Raw genomic sequence first — 20,691 nt, forward strand, 5'->3', positions numbered from 1 at the left:
ATAACAATCGTATGGGAAAGTTTGAAGAATCATTTTGGTATTTATAAAAAACTAAATGAACACAATCTTTAGAAATACTCAGTTTTCTTGATTATGTATCAGAGAGGAAGTTCTTGAAATGTTCCTTCTAAATCTCTATCTGTCTATGTCTATATCTGTGTTTTTATCTGTGTGTACATATATGTGTGTTTATGTACATCTACATGAAAGTTTCACAAATAAGGGTAGAGATTAAGATTTAGAAAAATATTAGAAATTAAATATCTTTATAAACATAGGAATGAGTACCTGAAATGGACCACAAGTAAAGGTCATTAGAGAAGAGGAGGCCAAGGAAGTGAGAAGCCAGGTTGCTAGAAATCTCTCCTAAACAAATTTGGAAAAGATACGGACAAGAGAATGCAAGTATCTTTGATAATAGGGCTGTACGTTCTGAAGAAGAGGGCATTCTTGGAATCTCTTGCCATTTTAAAATTTGCTGGATGAGTAAATAGGAATTTTCATAGCCGTGTATGCCTGCTGGCAGCAGCTAAACTTGATGGACCCAATTACAGTGAGTAAAGAACCAAAATCTCCAAGAAATGAATCATCCCTGGTTTGTAGAAGAGTGCAGCAAGGTGGGTCATCAGTGTGAGAGCTAAAGGGTGGTAGAGAAACGACATCGATGAAGGCAATGAGGGGCAAGCTGGACATTTATCTTCAGACTCACTGACACAGAGATGTGAAAAAGTAAACTTCTGTGTGAAAGAGCTTCCATGAGGTATTATTCTCCGAAGGAAATCAGGTTGCACTTAAGATATTTGAGAAATAGTGAAGGGTTTTGAGGAACATGTATAAAGAACACATGGACAGACCCAAAGAGGGGTAGGATCAAGGGTGTGAAATGTGGATGACTGGGGTGGGGGTGTGGGGGCAGGGTGGAGACAACTGTACTTGAACAACAATAAAAATAATAATAAAATAAAATACCAAAAAATAATGAAGAAACATAGGGTTATGTTGATAACAATCTCTTGAGTACTCAGGGACACAGCAGGAGTGTTAGAAATTTTAGAAGGGGTACAAAGAGGTGAGGTAAGCTGATATTAGAACTCTATGGCATGGGAATTGGAGAATAATGGCATGGGGACTGGGGGCTTTTGGCACTGTCCTGTTAAGATGCATCAAAGGAGATTGTGGTGGTGAGATTGAGTGTGGAAGGTTTGAACTACAATGTTCCAAGAATGGGGGTATGAATAAATGGTCAAGCTATCAGAAAGATCAAATTAACAAATTAGACTCATATAAATAAAAGATATTGCCCAGAAACATGATTTGCTAATGAATTCAAGGACACATTGAATCAGCACACAAAAGTAAAGCACAAGAGAGGTTTAGAACATCAAGGACGTCTCCCCAACTCCTTTTCATATTAGACCTGTACTTTGGCCCAGGCAACAGATTTGATCTGTAATGACATATATGAGGTTTGTTCAGATGGCATCTAGCTACATAATATGAAAATAGAGACATTTATTGAAGAAGATACAAGATCCAAGAAACACTGTATGTAGAACAATGATACCTTAGTCCCCTTCAACGTAGGCACCTTGGGACCTCACACAGTAGTTCTCCTAATTGTCATCAGCTGTCCTGTCCTATTTTCCTAAATCTCATCAACAATTTTAAATCTCTTCCTTTTCAAAGGTGATTTTAGTTTTGCAAAAAGCCAGAAGTTGCAGGGTGCCAAATCTGGGCTGTAGAGGGGCTGAGTCACCTTGGTGATTTGATGTTTCACCAAAAAGTCTACACCAGACCTGATGCATGGGCAGGCACATTATCGTGTGAAGCTGCCAATCAGTTGCCCACAGCTGTGGTCTTCTGAATCATCCAAACAGTTCCCACCTAACAATGTTCAAGCTTAACACTACATTTGATGCAGATCCATTGCTCTACTCGCTCATCTTGAGTGTGATGGCCACACAGTACACGTGCTCACTCAACGGTATCTACTACAACCCCAGTGACTAGTACAGTGAAGTCATCATTGTTCATGCATGTGCATTCCAGTCTGCTCTCCTTGGCTGCCAGGTAACATTGCTCTCTCGCAAACCATTCTCGTTATATTAACCATGGCTAGATTTCCCCAGATAGACCTCATCTAAGTATCTTAAGGAGCAGTGAGACTTGAAGTTATAAGACATATCCATTTTATACCTAGATGGTTATAAAGCTAATGTGACACTTTCCCTTAAAGCCAAGCCTTCTGAATCTATAGATTCTAGATTTGGTTACCACAAGGGATCCTAAACTGGAAACATCCTACTGAAAGCATTACATAGATAAGGACTCTCCTCTCTGCAAACACAAGCAGTCCATGTGACAGGAAGTCCCATCAAGTAAAAAAGGCAAGTAGAGTGGGGTCACCTGCCTTTTTTTTTTTTTTTTCCCTCAGAGAGCTTATCCCCAGTAATGGGAAATAAATTGATCATACGCAGCTGCTTCAATGCCTTTCCATATGACAATTATTATTTTCTTGACACTTTTTCATTTGAACTTTTAAACCTGATTATTATTTTTCACATGGAGAGAAATTATATCTTGGAATTTGTCTAATTATTTCAATATCATTCCAAGCGAGAACAACACAGGAGCATCATATGGTATCTTTGATTTAGAGATAACAGTGATTATGTCCTCTCTGTTTATGGTGAGTAATAAAGAACAATTTTTTGGAATCTTTGAGGAAATAAAAACTAATTTGGCATCTATTAATAGTTCCATTTTAAACTTTTGAGAATTCATTTAAAGTAGTTGTTAAAGAAATACGCTTACAGGTTCATGTTTTACAGAAGTACCTATAAAATTTGGGGGAAAAGCAAAGTTGTATTTTGTTGAAAATGTAGAATTTATAGAAGAAAGCTTCCTCTACTAAATGAAGATGAACAATATTTTCAGTACATTACAAACTAGCTAATGTGGTTGAAATATTAGGAACACTTCTTTAATTTTGACCATGCTTTTATGTTCTGGCTCAGTTTATGGTTATACAGTTGTTTAATTATTTTTGGCGGAATGTGTACGTACATGCATGCAGGCGAGCTAGATTAGAGCAAGTCCTACCGAAAGCTGTCTTCGTCTCAGCCATTTTATCGCCATGAGAATACCTCGGTAATACAAAGGTGTCCCCTTATTTCAAGATGTATACATTACAATGAGATAAATACAACCTTTTAAACAGGGCTTTACTTAGTGGCATACAAAATTCATGTCTTTAGCCTTAGACGTTAGTTTCCCATGCCTGCCCAAAACACACACATACACACACTTATCAAAATGTTTCCCTAAAAATAATAAACTTTTAGATATCACGTGGAGAACTTTATAAAGTCACATTTCTACTTTAAAATTCCTTACAAAGGCTACTCAGATAACACTGAGACATTGAGAAATGACATTAAAATGTAGATTATCAAAGAATGATTGAAGAGGTGGGGAAGTGGTCCCCACAATACAAATAGGGAAGACTGGATTTTCATTTCAGTTTTGACAATGGACAATTGTAGTTTGTGTCAGGTTTTCAGTTGTTGTTTGGTTTGGTTTTGTACTTAATCTATAATTTGAGACACTTGAATAAATTTGCTGTGATTCCCTCAAGGACAATATTCTGTATCTCAATAACCTGGAAAATACTGTAGCTGGAGCAGACACACAAGCAGGGCTGATGTTCAGAGTCCTCTGGGTGTGTGGCCTGCGTCTGGGAGGCCTTCTCACAAGTGCCTCAAATGGCCTTTTGAGAGTTCACAGGTGGGTATAATTTGGGTTAAGTCTTTGAGTACTCTTTACATATAAATATCTCAGCTTCCTTCTTCAGAAAGAATGGTAAAAAGATCATAGAGTTTCTGGACACTTCAGAGTTATATGGGGAAAAGGAGATGAGTGACAAAGACAGGAAAATATTTTTCTCTTTGTTGGATACCTTCTAGGATCTTTATGAAATTTGGGGGGTGCTGATCCTTAGCCAGACTTGGCTATTGTCTCTGGTTGCAGGGATGCTGCCCTTGACCCTCAATGGCCCACAATTCTAGTTGTGAAATTCTCTGGTGAGGAAGCAGAGGCTTGCTGAGCAAGCCTTCTTGTCGGAGTCCTAAGAGTGGGAGCCACGGAGTCATTAAAAGAAAAGACAGTGTCCTGTGACACACTGAATTTCCCAGTCTATGCTAGGCTATCTGTATATACCAATTTCATCTTTTAAAACGACATATCAGATCTCTTATTTTTAGAATTCCTATCATCCATTAGGTGATCGCCTAATTCCTTTTGTTCAAGCAAAATCTTACATGTGTTATCGGCTCCGAGCCCAGATGATTGTCGATTCTCTCATTATTCTCTCAAATAGACTCCAGTCCCACTGTAATACATTAGTGATGTGATATTCTGTACCTGGAGGAACTTCATCAGTGCAGAAGGTTTCTGTGATCTTATGCAGAGCACATTGCACCAGCAGATATTTAACTTGCTCAGCTCTGCCAACGGTAGAATGCTAATGGCAGGAAAATGTTAAACTTCGCACTCTCTTTGAATTCTGGCTAGAGAGTTGATGTACACTGCAGAGAGGTAATCCAGTGAAAATAGAACAATAAGGCAATATAAATTTTGGAAATATCCTATTGAGGTTTTTTTTAATTTACTTAGAATTCATAAGAATGTAATTTAGAAGAAACATATTTTTTAAATTGCTTTCCTGGAAACTTCTAGGAACTCATTTTCATCCCGCTGAATTGTTTGGGCAACTGTCTTTCTGTAAGATAAGAGACCACAGAGAGGGCAAAAAGGTTACTGAAGTTGAAATTTTAGTTTAATGATATTGCACGGAGTGTTAAGCTTCAAGGGTATCTTTGATAGCACCTTGTCTAATCTCCCAGTTTAGGAATTTCTTTTATGACATTCTACTGGAATATCTCATGTGACAAGAAACTCATTACCTTGCGATACAACCCATTATAATTTTAGACAGAAATTAGCTCCAACTATGTTGGAACCGTGTTTTCTTGTACCAAAATTAACTTGCATTCCGATCATTGTTTTTGTCAATGGTCCCAGTTGTGCCTATTGTAATTAGACAGGGTGAGTTTCATCCTGCTACAAGATCCTGCTGGCTTTTTTTTCCTCTTTCTCAATAAATATTTCTATTTCTTTCACTGGTACACAGGTTTTTCAGAACCTAACATTTTCTACCTGAAATTCTCTGTACGTACATATTTGGTCAAAAACCCTTTAAATAAGGCCTCTAGAAAGTATTCCAAAGTAATCAGTATGGTACAGAGTGTGTTGTTTTTTTAAGTACATTCATATTAAGAGAAATTTATTAAATGATTATTATAAGATTATCTTCTAACATTGACCCAGCTTTCTCTATAGTCCTTGTTTCAAACTATCTTATGTTTTCCCTTGCTTTGCATTCCTACTCCCTCTTCATGGACCTTTAAGGACGGAAGGCCGCTGGGACGGTCTAGCTGATTTTTCTGAGCAAAGGACACTCTCACGCACACAGTGTTAGTGACTACACCCCACCCACCTGCACTTAGTGCTCCAGACCCTACTTGTGTGCAGGAGAGGTGAGGTGCCGAGCCCAGAGACAACTGATCATATTTAACCTGCAGCTTGTCTTTTACCTCTTGGTTGAAGCCATGCCACTGCCCTCGTTTTAAGGTTGCCATCTGCCTAATCACACGCTATAGTGCAAAGGGAACTAGTTTGGGAATCAAGCACCCAGAGTGCTGATTAGAAACTACTGTGGCCTTTTTTATACCACTTCGGCTCTTGCTCATTTCAGGTAACACTGTTACCTTCCTCATTTTTCTTGCCATTCAAGCCTAGAGGTATAACGGCTTTTCACTTTTGCTAGTCTTGTGCCTTGTTAGTTCCCTTGATCTTTCCCACATCTCTCTAAAAAGTCCCTTCAGCTACCTCTTTCAATATTGTTACCTGACAGGGTCTTGACTGGTAACCTCTCTAAGCCACAGTTTTCTCAGCTGTGAAATGGGGATAACAATGGTACTTACTTTATAGGACTGTCCTGAGAGTTAGAGAAATAATACCAGCATTTAGCATAGAGCCTAGAAATTGCGTAATACACATGAGATCTTTCTATTATTATTGTCTTTATTATAGAGCACATGGTGTGATAATTTAGCTCTGAGAAATTTTGTTGAACACTCTGCACAGTCCTTTCTGTACATCTATTGAACTTCATTTGTGATCCATCCCAACAATGAACTCAATTCTCATTATCAAAGCTAAATACAGAACTTCGTGAATGACTGTTACATCAGTATCTTGCAATAACGCTAGAAGAAAATTAAGAATTTGTGAGAAAAGTGTAGCAATCTTTGTTTCTTTTAAACACCAGTGTGAATATTTAGCCAGTTTCATAGTCACCTTCCATGGAAAGGAGGATGTGTATTGTTGGTTATAGTAATAATTCTATAAAGAGGTGTAGGCATTTACAGTCTTTTCAAAATCCCGGTTAATGCTTGGTCCACATTTCCCAATGGATCACTTAGTGAGGCTGCTGGTGTTATCACAGATCTGATGATGTTCTCCTGTGTATCCTAGGTAGTAATATTGACCCACAGAAAGACTGAGATCCAGAGTCCTTTTATTAAAGTTTTTTGTCTTTGTGGTTTCTCACTAATTTGTATAAGAATATGTTCCCTTCCTCAACAGTTTCTGAAAAATATTTGTTATATGCTTTTCTCATTGTTGTTAACATGGGATTGCTTTCCTATGTTTTGTCCCTTTCGTCTTCTTGCCTGCCGCCATCAGCTGTTTCACTGCGGGCTGCACTCTCTCTCTACATTGCTGGGGAATGGATCCTCCTCCCTTCAGCAGGAAGAGCCATCTGGGGTCAGTGTCCTGACTGGATGCAGATGGTCCATTGTCCAGCACTAAACACTTCGATGTAGCATCACTAAATATCCCCTAAGCAAGAATAGCTTAGGGACCTTTCTCCTGAGCCATCCTGCCCACTACTGTGTGCCGTAATGGATATTGCCTGCGGGTTCACTGTGCTGCCACGTGCATGTGTGGTCACCATAATCTGAAGAAAATATGAGCACCAATAACACAGAAGACCTAACAAAAGTAAAATCTTTATTGATCTTTGGCATACCACTCACTGTGTTTTCTCTCACTTAGTACTCACGGTCCTGTGGAAAGACTTGTGGATATTGTACCTTCCTAAAGCATCTTTCATTAGACCTTCTAAATACACAGCCATTAAATTCACTCTTAGATTATTCCTCAGATTAACTGATATAAACTGATAGGAAGTGGTAGAAGAATTGCTATATTCCTCGTTTCTCTTAGTTTCCGTTCTAGTGTATTTTAAGTGGCATGATGTCAGCAAGAGTTCTTGAGAATCGATATTCCTCGTTCCCAAAGCTACGATGCACATCACATCCCCCTAGAACAGTGCCCAGTGAAGACGTCATTTTGTTTGGTGTGAGAGATGTGTTTTCCCTTACTGACCAGAAGCGCCAATACAGGACAGGTGAAGTCCACCCAAACAAAATCTCTCTCTAACAGTATTTGGATGGTTGTTTTATTGCCGTTGCTTCCAAAATTCTGAAACGTTGTGGGGAAAACAATATGTTACAAAATAAATAAATTATCTGTCGGAGTGAGAGTTGGTTCCATGTAAACATATAGTCAGCTTGATCTGAACAAAGTACAATGAGTAACATCAGGATACAGGTTACTGCCGTTACAGAGCAATCCTACTTTGCTCGTAGCCCTTTCTGATGCAGTTCTACGAAGGAATCTTCACCTCCCACACCATGGTGGTTACAGCTATAAGGACTGAAGTTGACCTCTGACCCAAAGGCAACCAATGCATTAAATGGACTGAATTAATATAATTTTTTCCCTTCAAGGATCCATAAATGAAAACACTGACAAATTCGGTCAGTTTTCTATGAGCTGCTGAACCATGAATGGTAATGAACATGAAGAGGCATAGTGTGCTGTATTTACGACAAGGCAGATGTGAACAGAAAAGAGAAAAATCAGAGAAATTGAGAAAGAAATTCTTTCAGATTCAGTGAGAGAGGAACAAAATGCCAGCCCCAATCCCAATTTTATGGAGCCTAACTCAAGGCTCCCTACATTTTATGTATTTTTTCCTTTACTTTTCTTGTTCAAGAGTAAGGTTTTGGCTTTTCTCTGCCAACAGTGCTCTCGCAAGCGTGGTGAACATTCCTAAAACTCACTGACTTCCTACACGAAATGTAGCAAGCATCAGTCCTGCACACCCAGTACAAGAAGGGCAGGGAGTCTCTGTGTGCACAGGGAAAGCAGCGTAATGACAGGAAGAGAGGCAGTGGTGGGCAAAATAAGCTGGTTTAAAAAAACAAAGTCTAAAACTGCAAAGAAGATTGGCTGAGATTTGAATGCACTGAGCCCAAGTACAGATCTAAGAGAGTAATGGCTACAGAGAGATGCAAGCATTTTGAACTAGGAGGAGATAAGAAAAGGGCCAAGTGATCCAAGATATGAAGCTTCCTAAGCTTCAATAAAATCTTGAGGATATTATGTGACAATAAAATCTTGAGGATATGTTCACTTCAAAAAAAAAGGAAGATTTTGTCCCTTGAATTTAAAATTCTTTTCAAAAAATGACCAACTAAATAGCAACTAGGAGGGTCTGATGTTATTTTCCAGTACCTGTTTACTAAGCAACAATGAACAATTATTTGTGCCAGACAAGGGTCTAAAAGAGGGTCAGTTCCTCATCTCCCTTGATTATTTTCTCGGTGACCTATACACCGTTCTTATGTCTTTCTTGTGCCTCATGAGAATGAACATCTTCTGCCAGAGTCCTGATCTATTACTGCATAGAAACTTGCTTTAAATCCACTCAGAGGTTACTATGTTAACTGTGTTTCCAAGGTTATTTGCTTCCTCCAGTGTTCTGCAAAATGTCTGTCACTGATTACTTATAGGAAATATTAATAGATGTGATATATAGGGAGACAAATCTCAAAATATCTCAAAGAATTGTCTTCTTCCCACCCCTGTCCTACCACCACACTTACCCCCTACTCCAGAGGCAGCCGCTGCTCTCAGACACCTTGTCTATCCAGAAATTAACAATATTTTATTTTTATAGTCTTTAATTTTAATATTTTGAGTATATATCATACTCATGTGATTCAAAACTGTAAAGTTATAAAAAATATACAAATATTATTTTGCTCCCACCCTTGCTCTCAGTCACGTAAGTTCCTCTCCCGAGGGGAAATTAATTAGTTTTACTGCTTTTTGTGCAGTCTTGTGAAAATATTTTGTACGTATACAAGCACATAGTCTCTCAGTTAATCCCATTGTTAACTTGAAGTATACTGTTTTATGCACATTGTTCTGTACTTTGCTTTCTGTATTTCAATCTACCTTAGACGTTACTCCATGGTGGTACATAAAGAGCTTCATTTTTGTGGTTCCTGATCCCACGTACATGTTATTTAGACAAACTACTGATTAATGCTAGAGTTTTTAACCCTTTGGGAATTCTTAACGGTACTTCATATGATCAGTTTACATTTATGCTATTTGTAATTCTGATGGATAATACTAAATTATACTCTACAGAGAATATATCAATTTACTGTCTGACCATGAATGTACACGTCTGTGTTTCCCCATTCTTTCTAATATAATAGCACATTATCTATCTGTGTATACTCATATCTGTATTCATCAACCAATCATGTTATATCTAAAACTAGATATATTATCATTAGGTTATATAATTATTGGACATATACTTAAATATTAAGTTGTTTTATCTTTGCTAATCTAAAAGGTAAAATATTATATCTCATTGCAATTTTTGTTTTTATTGAGGTTTATTTTGTATATAATAAAAGAGTTTATCTCTGTGAATTTTTACATATGTATACATTGTGTAACCACGACCCAAATCAAGCCATAAAAGATAACTGCTATCTTAGAGTCTCTTTTTTGCTTATTCAAGTAATATCTAACCTCCCCAGAATAAATACAATTATGACTTCTACATTAATAGTTTTGCTTATTTTTTAATATAAGTAGAAATCATTGACTATAAATATAATCACACAATATCAACATTTTTGTTTCTGCCCTATGCAGAATACAATGTTACTGCAAATGTTGGTAACTTATTCTTTTATGTTGTGTGTAGAATTCCATTGATTCAATATAACATGTCTGTCTTTTTAATTTTGTTTTTGAAGATTCTGAATGAATTTCCATTTCCTTTCCATTCAAGGTTTATTCTTTTTTATATTTTAAGAAGATCATTTGCATTTAAAAATTAACTTTCCATGGGTAGTCTTTGCTCCTTTTTCTATTAAGACTTGCATTATGCATGTACTAACACTTGACATGTGTAGGGACCCCCCAAAAAGGAATTTATTTATAAAAATATTCTGTATTTATTCTTACGTGTTTAAACTTAAACCACCTTCAAAGTACTCTGTATTTGATGCAATACACCTATCAAGACATGTTTTCCACTGCTCAAAACAGTTTTTTACTTACATTTTTATTCCTGTTTATTCTGTTACAGTTGTCCTAACTTCATCCCCCTTTGTCTTCCATCATCCAGCACCCCCTTCCCATAGTCCTCATTGATTTTGATGCCTTTTTGTGCTTCTGCAGTTTTTGTTTTACCTTTTTCACATTGACAAAATGTTTGCCTTTGAAGACTTTGCTCAGTGGGGCTGGGGTGGGGGACAGTCACTCCATGTAAGATTGGGTGAATAGGGAGGGTGGGGCATAGGAGCCATACTGTCCTTGTGTAATGTGGTGCAACCAGGGTCACTCCCCTAAGAGGGATTTGAAATGGGGTCCAGAATTTGGGTGTCCAGGAATGATAAAATATAGGATGTCCTCACCCCCACAAGTCTGAACTGGAGGATGGGACACATGGAGCAGTGCCACTGAGAGTTATTTTGCATATCAACCATTTTGCAAATAACTGCAAAATGGTTATTTAACATATCTATAACTTTTGGTTAGTTTAACTGATATGTTAAGTAGCTGTGGCCGTGCTTTGAGCCAGGGGGATGGGAGTGACTTCAACCCATGATGTAACTGGGAGGCGACTACCCCTGGTTACAGAGCCTGAGTAAGAGCTTGGAGATGGTTGGCTCCACACCACAGGGCCACACCTGCCTGGACTTACTACAGCAGTCCAGTAAAGCTGGAAAAATACGGGAATGCTGGCAGGTATGGCCAATTGTGGGAGGAGTTGGAAACGGGAATGCAGAGGAAGATTTGCCCGGGATTTAAACCCAGGCGTGGCAGCCATGAGGGTTGGAACAATACAGTTTTGGTGAGGTGTGAAACCATGCGGTTTGGGGGAACCATGCAGTTTGGGGGGAACTATGCAGTTTTGGGGCTCCCTTTGCCACACGGCTTAGGAAGCAGGAGGGACAATGCAGGATGAGGGGTGGGGACAATGCAAGACCTTGCAAGGAAGGAAAGTGGTGAAAGGACTCTTGCTGGCGGGCCATGAGAAGGTGCCACGTGGGTTTGGATTGAGAACCAGAGAGCGCAGCAACACTGCTGACGGTGCTGGGAACCATGGGAGGCCTGTCAGCCGAGCACGGATTAATGGGAAGAACCAGAGGCTGGCTGAGCCACAGACTCTATTATTTTTCCTGAAATATGGTACCCCTGACTGGGCAAAGGGGGGAAGGAAGGAGTGTGTGTGTTTGTGGGTGTTTTAAGGGACTTTGGGATTTTAATGAAGACATTAAGTCATTACTCTAAGTCTGTATAACTTTTGAATAAATAGTTCCTTTCCTTTTCACCAGTCTCTGACATTGAGAGCTATAATCCCCCTGGTGGCGGGCAAGGAGAATCTAGTACAGGGGGACCCCGGGAGAAGGGAGGTCCCTTCGATAATAGTATTTTGTCCCCTCCCTCCATGGGTCCATTCTGTAACACTTGGTCAAAAACTGCTGAACACTCAGCGTGGTGTGGGCAGGTGTGCTCCTAAATCACCAACATGAAATGGGCAAACACATTGAAAGAGTCTTCAAAAAAAAAAAATTCACTAAAGCTGAATGCAGCCTCTCACAACATTGCCAGCTGGTACACTGATACAGATGGGTTCCTAGAACATTTACCTAGAGAGGGGGAAGCCTGTACTGCAAGAAGCCCACCCTCCAGAAGATAATTCCATTTGGGGAGATACACACACACACACACATACTCTCACACACACACATGATTAGATATTGTTTATGTCATAACTATGTTTTCCTGTTTGCTATTTATCTTTTAGTTTTTCATGTAGTATCCAAATATATTACCTTATATGATTCATCAAATTTTAACATTCTTAGAGTAACTGCTCATATTACAAGGTTATAAAAACAATCAGTGCTCTCTTCAATAGTTTCATGTTTTAACTTTCTACATTTAAATATTTAATCAACACAAACTGTATCCTAGTGAAAGGTATAAATTATGAATTCAACTTCATTCCCTGGGCAATTCTCTTTCAGACCCTGCCTTTCAAATCTTGCCATGAAAGAAAGTCATGTGGATGGTTTTCTCCATGTTGGCTCCTCAGCATGTAACAGCAAAATTGAGCCTTTATGTGAAATTCAGGCAGGAAAAAAGGTGCCTCTTTTCCTCAAATGGATTTCATAACTGCAGTGTTGTGCAAGGTCATCCCCTCTGAGTATTTGTATTTTTTTTTTTACAAACCCAACCAAAACTAACCTGCAAATAAACAAACTTTCATTAGCACACCTTTTTTTCGCTGCAAATTATTCTCTCCTAATTCCCAAATCACCTCCCTTATAGACAGTGGGAATTTAAAAGGGCAAATACATCCACCCCTGGAAATAAACAGTGGTATCCCTATCATGTATTATACCACTAAGCTCATCAGTTTTCACTCCAACAAACATCTTCTCAATTATTTGAAAACCTACCCAATAAATAAATAAAAGCTTCTTAGTGGTAGGAAAAATGTTTTCTATAATCAATAAATTCCCCACAGAAACCATGGAAGTAAAGGAAAAGAGATGTAAGTCTAAAATTGTAGCAGCATTATTTGATGTGGCATACCTGGTATAAAATAGAATAAAAATGACATGTTAACATTTAACTGCAGTATTACTCAATTCTCCAAAATTCTCCACGTCATACGTAACTAAGATATACTTTTGTAAAGGTATCATGTCATTTAAAATCATTCTGTGGGCATATTGGCCATTGGCCTGTTGCCTGCATTTGAAAGAATGCACAGTATTTAGAGAAAGAATTAACTCTTAAATTTAAAGAATGCAGCTAGTTTGAGAGCTGGAAGAATTATTTGACAAGGTTTGTAAAATATTATTTCAAGGTTCTCCAAACTAGGTTAACATTTTTCTCACCATATAAATTCTCTGTGGTTCAAAATAGAGGGAGGAGTTTCTACAATGGAGAGGTACATTAGTACCTGCCTTTCTTTGAGAAAGCCCAATTTATAGTAAATATGAAATTGCTCAGATACATTAGAAATAATTACTTTTAAAGAAGGCTTCCTTTAGAGTTCATCTCAAAAGCAAAATTCTTTTGTTTATATCTTCAGGTAAAATTTTGCTTTTGGGCAAAGTCTTTTATAGAACTTACGAAGCAAGGGGCAAGTCAAGTACAGTCTTCAGAATAAGTTGTCAAGTGCGTTTCTGAGTGTGAGCACCTATAAAACTTCAGGTTATACCACAAACAGTACTATAAGCGATGAAGCTTCACCTTTGTTGAGAAAATGCCTATTTTAATTTACAGTACCTAATTATGATTTGTGAGGAAATCAATAAAAAAAGACATACTAAAGAGTTATACATTTTTCATTGTAAAGGATAGATGAGTTGCAAAGGTAGTATGGCTGAATGTTAATTAGAATTTCAATGTAAAGGGCATGCAATAGACTTAGGTTCTATGCCTAGAAAGCTGTACTGCAGCATATCCTGTGACCCAATAAAGTATAAATGAATTTGTTTTATTATGAGTGTGTATATTTTGGAAATGAATAGTAATAAAGTCTTGTTTGATTTTGAAAATATTGAATTTGATTAAGTAGCAAGATCTGTGCTTATTAAATTTAATTGCCTGGAACTATAAAATTCAATTTAGTTCAACAGACATTTACAAAGAAATTAATAAATTCCAGGTACTGTGTAGATACTGTAAACTTAAAAAATTTTCATTATAAAAGTAATATATTAATTTTGTATTTCCAGAGAGTGAACTCATGTTTGAATGTCCCTCACCTACATGCAACCTGAAAAACGACAGAAATATGTGTAAGTTTAATGATACACATGCAAACTCCTGAAGAAGAGAAAGAGAGATTCACAACAGACTAAAGCTACACGGCCTGCCTGACAAGGGACATTGCAGGGGCAAGCCCAGTGCTTGTCATAGACAAGGCCATCCCAACACATGGCCCAGTCCCACATGGGAACCCCGAGGTCAACCCTTCCAAGAGGTCACCCCACTGTAGTCACAGAGGAAATAGCTGCAGCTGCCAAAAGACAGGCTGATCTCGTGTCACGGAAATTGTGGGGAAACAATCTGATGAAAGCCAATATTATGATGGAGGCACCACAATAAAGTTATCTTATATTGAAAGAAGTAAGACTTACTAGAAAAGTCACAAAGTAACTTTGAAATGAGTATGTGAGACAATAAAAATATGCACTACTGAACTTAAAACAGGATGCTATAAAACAAAAAGAGATAACAGTAAAAGAAAACAAATTAGAAACCTAATGAATAAACATTTAATTATTGATATGAAAAAAATAAATGGGTAGGGAATAGATTATATACATTTAAGAAATAAATTAGTGAACCAGTCAAATACCATATAATCTCACCTATAAGTAGAACCTAATCAACGAAACAAACAAGAGAGCAAAATAGAACCAAAGACATGGAAATAGAGAACAAACTGACAGTGAGCAGAGGGGAGGGGTGGGTAACAAAGGAAAGAAGGTTCAGGGTCAAGTCAAGGAACTTATATAAAGGACTCATGGGTGTGGACAAAGTGGGGGGTGGAGGACTGAAAGTGGGAGGAGGGGATGGGGAGGGCAGGGGAGAGTAATGGGGGGGAATGGGGACAACTGTAAGTGAACGACAATAAAAAAATTAAAACTAAAATTAAATAAAAAATAAATTCTTGAACCAAAAGGTCAAATCTAGAAATTCTTTCAGAACCAAGCAAAAATACCAAAACACAAACAAATGAATGAATAGGATGGAAATGATAAAATAAAAAAAAGAGCAGGAAATTAAAGGTTGTTTTTTTAAAAAAACAATTAACAGACAATTTTCAATTTAATCACTGAGGGAGAGAAAAGACATCAGGATTTACAAAGAAAAAACAATAGTAATTAAGTACCAGTAGAAAAAAGAACTAAAAATTATGAAAGTGATGCTGGTAAACTAAATAATAAAATTGAAAACCTAGATAAAATGATAATATAGACAAATTTCTAGAAATTAATACCAAAAATGATTAAAAATTGATTTGAAATAACATTGAAACATATGTACATACATACATACATACATACGTAAAATTACCAAAGCTCAGATATCTTTACAAAATTTTCAAGGAAATGATAATCATCTTACTCAACTTGTTTTAGAGCAAAGGACTAGAGGGTGACTAACCAACTGATGTTGCAGTTACTGAAGGCACAGTGTAGCACCTAAAATCGACAAAGACCATAAAACAAAATATAATTTTTCTATAAACAGAAGCAAAGTGAATCAACAGATTTAAAATGCATAGAAGAAATAAAAATGCAACAAGATTACTAGGTACTTGACCAACTTAAAAATTCAATTGTTTCTATACAACCAGTTAAAACTTAGAAAAATGATTCATGTCATCACAGCAACAAAACTGATGTATTTTACATTTACAAAAAGTAAATTACAAATTTTATAAAAAGTGATGCAAGAATTTTATGGAGCTAATCCAAGGATGTTTATAGAAAGATAAAAGGAATCTCAAAATCTAGAATTATGCTACTAGGGGATAAAAGTGTCAGTGCTGTGTAGATAGCAATTCTTTTACATTACGCCGTCAATGCAAATGAATGTATTTCAAAGTCCCATCAGTCAGGGTTCCATGGAACCTCACTACCCAGTTATAACATCCATTAAAATAATATATAAAGAACAATCAAGACAATTTTTTAAGTGCACACAAATTTGGGTTGGCATAAAAATCACTGACGGTAAAAATCAAGACACGAAGGTGTAGTAATTATCACAAGAGTGTCAGAGCAGAGTAGAAGAATGAAGCTTTCTGAGGATTGCTATTATGGTTGTGGAGTATATTTTCTCCACATTAATAAATAGCCATATGAGGACATATTTGCAATCTGTATATACATTTGTGTCTATTATTCACTCTTTGACAACTTGCGTTGTTTCACTCCTATAAAACTATACTGCTGGAATCTCCTCGTTGTACCCGTAGTTCAATTTCATTTCTTTTTCTTTTTCAATCAACAACTCTTTTTTTTATTATTGTTCAAGTACAGTTGACTCCATTTTTCCCCCACCACTTCCCCCTGACCCCAGCCATCCCCACTTCCCAACTTTGATCCTACCCCCCTTTGGTTTTGATGACAGTGTAATATACAACTTCGTGAATGTAAATTTATATTAAATAATTTTACTATTTACCTAAAATTTTGTTATTTTTCAGTGAGCAATCTTGTTCATAACCTTTAGTATATGAGTGAGTGAAACTCATATCCTGAGTGAAACTTCAGCAAGAAAGGATATACAACTTTTTAATTGTATATTTTCCATTATCATTTATCCCACTTATGCTCCTCCCCATAAGCATGACACTGTTGTCCATGTCCAGGAGTCCTTTTTCCTTTTTCCTTGACTCCTCTACCCTCTAACCTCCCCCTTAGCTGTAATCCTGCCCTTGATCTATGAGTCTGTCTCTATTTTGCTTGTTAGTTCAACTTGCTCACTAGATTTCACATATGAATGAAATCATACGGTATTTGTCTTTCTCAGACTGGCTTATTTCACTCAGCATAATGTTCTCCAGGTCCATCCTGGAGGTAAAGGGTAAAATTTTCTTCTTTTTTATGGCTTGGAAGTATTCCATTATGTAAATATCCCATAGTTGTTTTATCCACTCATCTACTGATGGACACTTGGGCTGCTTCCACATCTTGGCAATTGTAGATAATGCTGCAATGAACATAGGGTCACTTATGTCTTTGGAATTAGTGTTTCGGTTATGAAGGAGAGAGATACATTTTCTTTGCAGAAAATTGTAATACTTACTATCCTACTAGCAATTGTGTCTATAATAGTGTCTATTTAAACCAGCCTTTTTTTTTTTCTTCTGGGTGTTGAATTATACTGAGAAACTCTTTGCCCAATTTAATATTAGGTTCACCCATAGGTTTTATATATAACATCCTCAAGGGTATTAGGAGTATGCTGTTATGTTATTAATTCCCAACAAGCTAGGTAATTCTCCCAAAATAATTTGTTGAGTATTGATTATTTTTCCTCTAGTATCAAATACTGCCAACTTATTTAGCTAGATAGTGTTGTAATTTTGAGCCATACCATATGGTCTGCCCAGTTTTCTATACCAAATTTCTTTATATAGTGAAATTTAATTTCATATAATTTAATACTAGGTAGGGCTAGTATATCCTCCCTATTTCCATACTCATTACCAGATTTTTTAAGAGTATCTTTTGCATTTCCACATGTGAGTGTTATTCTAGAACTACTTTGTAATCATTTTGTCAAGGTAAAATTACCTTTTGGCTCATTGATTGGAGGTGAAAATAAATTTACTGATTTATTTTCAATCCCCACCCTGTTGTCCATGACCATGGGTCATTTATACTTGTTCTTTAACTAGGCCTTTCCTCTTCCTCCCTCTCTTTCCCCCCTCACTGCTCTCCTCTGGTTCCTGTTTGTTCCATGTTTCCATGCCTCTGGTTCTATTTTGCTCATTTGTTTATTTTGTTTATTACGTTCCTGTTATAGGTGAAATCCTATGGTACTTGTCTTTTGCCACCTGGCTTATTTCACTTAGCATGATACTCTCCAGTTCCATCCATGTTGTCACAAAAGGTTGGAGTTCCTTCTTCTTCACTGCTGCATAGTATTCCATTGTGTAACTGCAGCAGTTTTTTTGATCCACTCATTTACTGATGGGCACTTAGGCTGTTTCCACCACTTGGCTATTGTGAATAACACTGATATGAACATAGGGGTACCTAGGTTCTTTTGAATTGGTGTTTTAGGATTCTTAGGATATATTCCAAACAGTGGAATCACTGAGTCAAAAGACAGTTCCATTTTTAGTTTTTTGAGGAAATTCCATACTGTTTTCCACAGTGGCTACACCAGTCTGCATTCCCACCAAACAAACAGACAAAAGTGCCTGGAATCTGGGTTTCTTGATTGCAAAACCCCAGTGGAGTCCAAGACTACAGAGTCTGTCTTGAGAAGGTAGGCTGATGTCCAGGAAGCAGGCTCACTGATGGTGGTCCTGATTACAGACCCTAAAATAACCTTGACCCCAGTGGATTCAGCTATAGCCTGTTTGACTTTGCTCCTGACACTGCATTATCTTCCAAGGGACTTGGGAAGAACCAGGCTAGTCTGTGCCTAGAGTGAAAGAACCATTGACCTCTGTCTTGACTGTTGGCCCTAAACTGTCCTATGACCCAGCTGTAGTTTCTCTCAGCCATGGCCAAGGAGCAAGCCAGCCCTGACTACTTATCTTGAAACTGCCATTTTGTTGTTGGAGTCTGGAAGTGGTCTTACGTGTCCAGGAACTGGGAGGAAGACACACCCATTGCCATTGCCTTGGTAGGCAGGCCTGCTAATCTTGGGTAAAGAGTGGATCCTGAAATGGCCCTGTATGCAGCTACAGCCCCCTCTCAGCCATGGTCTGGGTGCAGCACTGCCTCCCCGGACAGGATGAAAGACACACTCCTCCAATCCCTGAAGATCTGAACTCAGTGACTTCGGATTCTGAAGCAGCCTTGTGATCTGACTGCAGCCCCACTTTCTATGGTCTAAAGACATTTCTGCCCACCCACAAGCCTGGAGTCAGGACTGCAGTCCTTGGTCCCAACTGCGAACCCTGAGGCAGCCCTCTGACTCTTTTCCAGCTGTTCCTGACTGAGGTCTGAGGCTACTCTTGCCCACCCATGGGCCCACATAGTGACCTAGTAGGAGGCCTTTCTCGGACCATGCAGAAGCCACACCCATATGCACACCTGGTAACAGGTCCATAGTCTGTGGATTGAACACCAGACATTGAAGCAGACCCTGTGGCAGCATGAAACCTACTACTATCAAGATCACAGAGGCAGCCCAGTCCATTCAGTGCCAGACAGGATCCATGCCCACCTGAGACGCTGGTAACAGGGTCACCAACCACAGACCCTACAAGAACAAAGAAACTAATGATATAATAATATCACCAAGATGATACAAAGACTGTAAATATATATGCAACCAACATTAAAGCACCTCAGTATATAAAGCGAATATTAACAGAACTGGATTATTTAAAATTTAGAGAATGACCGTGAAAGACTAGGTGAGAGATTAGAGGCAACCAGAAGAATCTATTCATACCCCCCTTGTGTTATTGAATGTATACGGCATGGAAGAGATTGGCCCACGTTTTGCCGAGATGTTGTTTGCTTGTTTTTTTTTTTTTTTCCCATGGCCTATAAGAATGTTTTAATGTAAGCCCTTATTAATCCCTTTCAGGATTCATATTCTCAAAAAGGAAAAGTTCAACACAGGCTTTAAAGGGGGGGATCAAGCAAACAGCAATCAATTCTGAAGTAAGGAACTGAAAGTATATAGGCTTATAAATTGGGCTGTATATCAATTAATCATATTTCCTGATTTAAAATAACCTTTAGGTCAATTAAAAGATCAGAGGCAAGCTATATAGAAATACTACAAACTCTCTCAGTACATGAGGTATTAAAAGCCACATACTTTGGTGATTGTTACTAATGTAATCATTGGGATAGCACTTTATGAAAAAAGTGGCATTATTGTATAGAAAAATGTGATGTTTTATGGCCATTATTATAGACTAAAGTGTTTTTCAAATTTCTTCTTTTTTAGTGGTCAAATTTAAGTTTTCACTAAGTTATTTAAAGGTCCAACTGACATCATGCTGAATGGGCCTTAAAATGCATTAAGAACAATGGGGCTGATGAAAATTGTTGTCATCTAAAGTATTTAGAACGGCCACACTATATACTTCGCTCTCACTTATTGATGCCCACAACCCATCTGCAGACAGTGAGCCACGGATGTAGCAACAGCAGGCTCATTCACCCGGACACCAGCCTGGTTCAGGTTCTACTCTCTAAGGCAAATTACCACATTGAATGTTAGCCTCAACCCAGCTGACCCAGAGAAGTAATCTGCTTTAGGAGATACGAAATCCTTCAAGTCACAGCTACAGGACACAGGGCTATCCCTGTGCTCAGCAAGGACTCTGCTGTCACTCTGGCAATGGGAAGGGCGAGCTGACTGAAATCGCATCTTACTCGGAGACACTATTTGGATTTTATTTCTCACAGGCCTTCTAAAAGTTATTTTAGGCATGTTAGTTTACAC

This window comes from Desmodus rotundus, chromosome 6, assembly GCF_022682495.2.
Source record: "Desmodus rotundus isolate HL8 chromosome 6, HLdesRot8A.1, whole genome shotgun sequence".
Classification (NCBI taxonomy): Eukaryota; Metazoa; Chordata; class Mammalia; order Chiroptera; family Phyllostomidae; genus Desmodus; species Desmodus rotundus.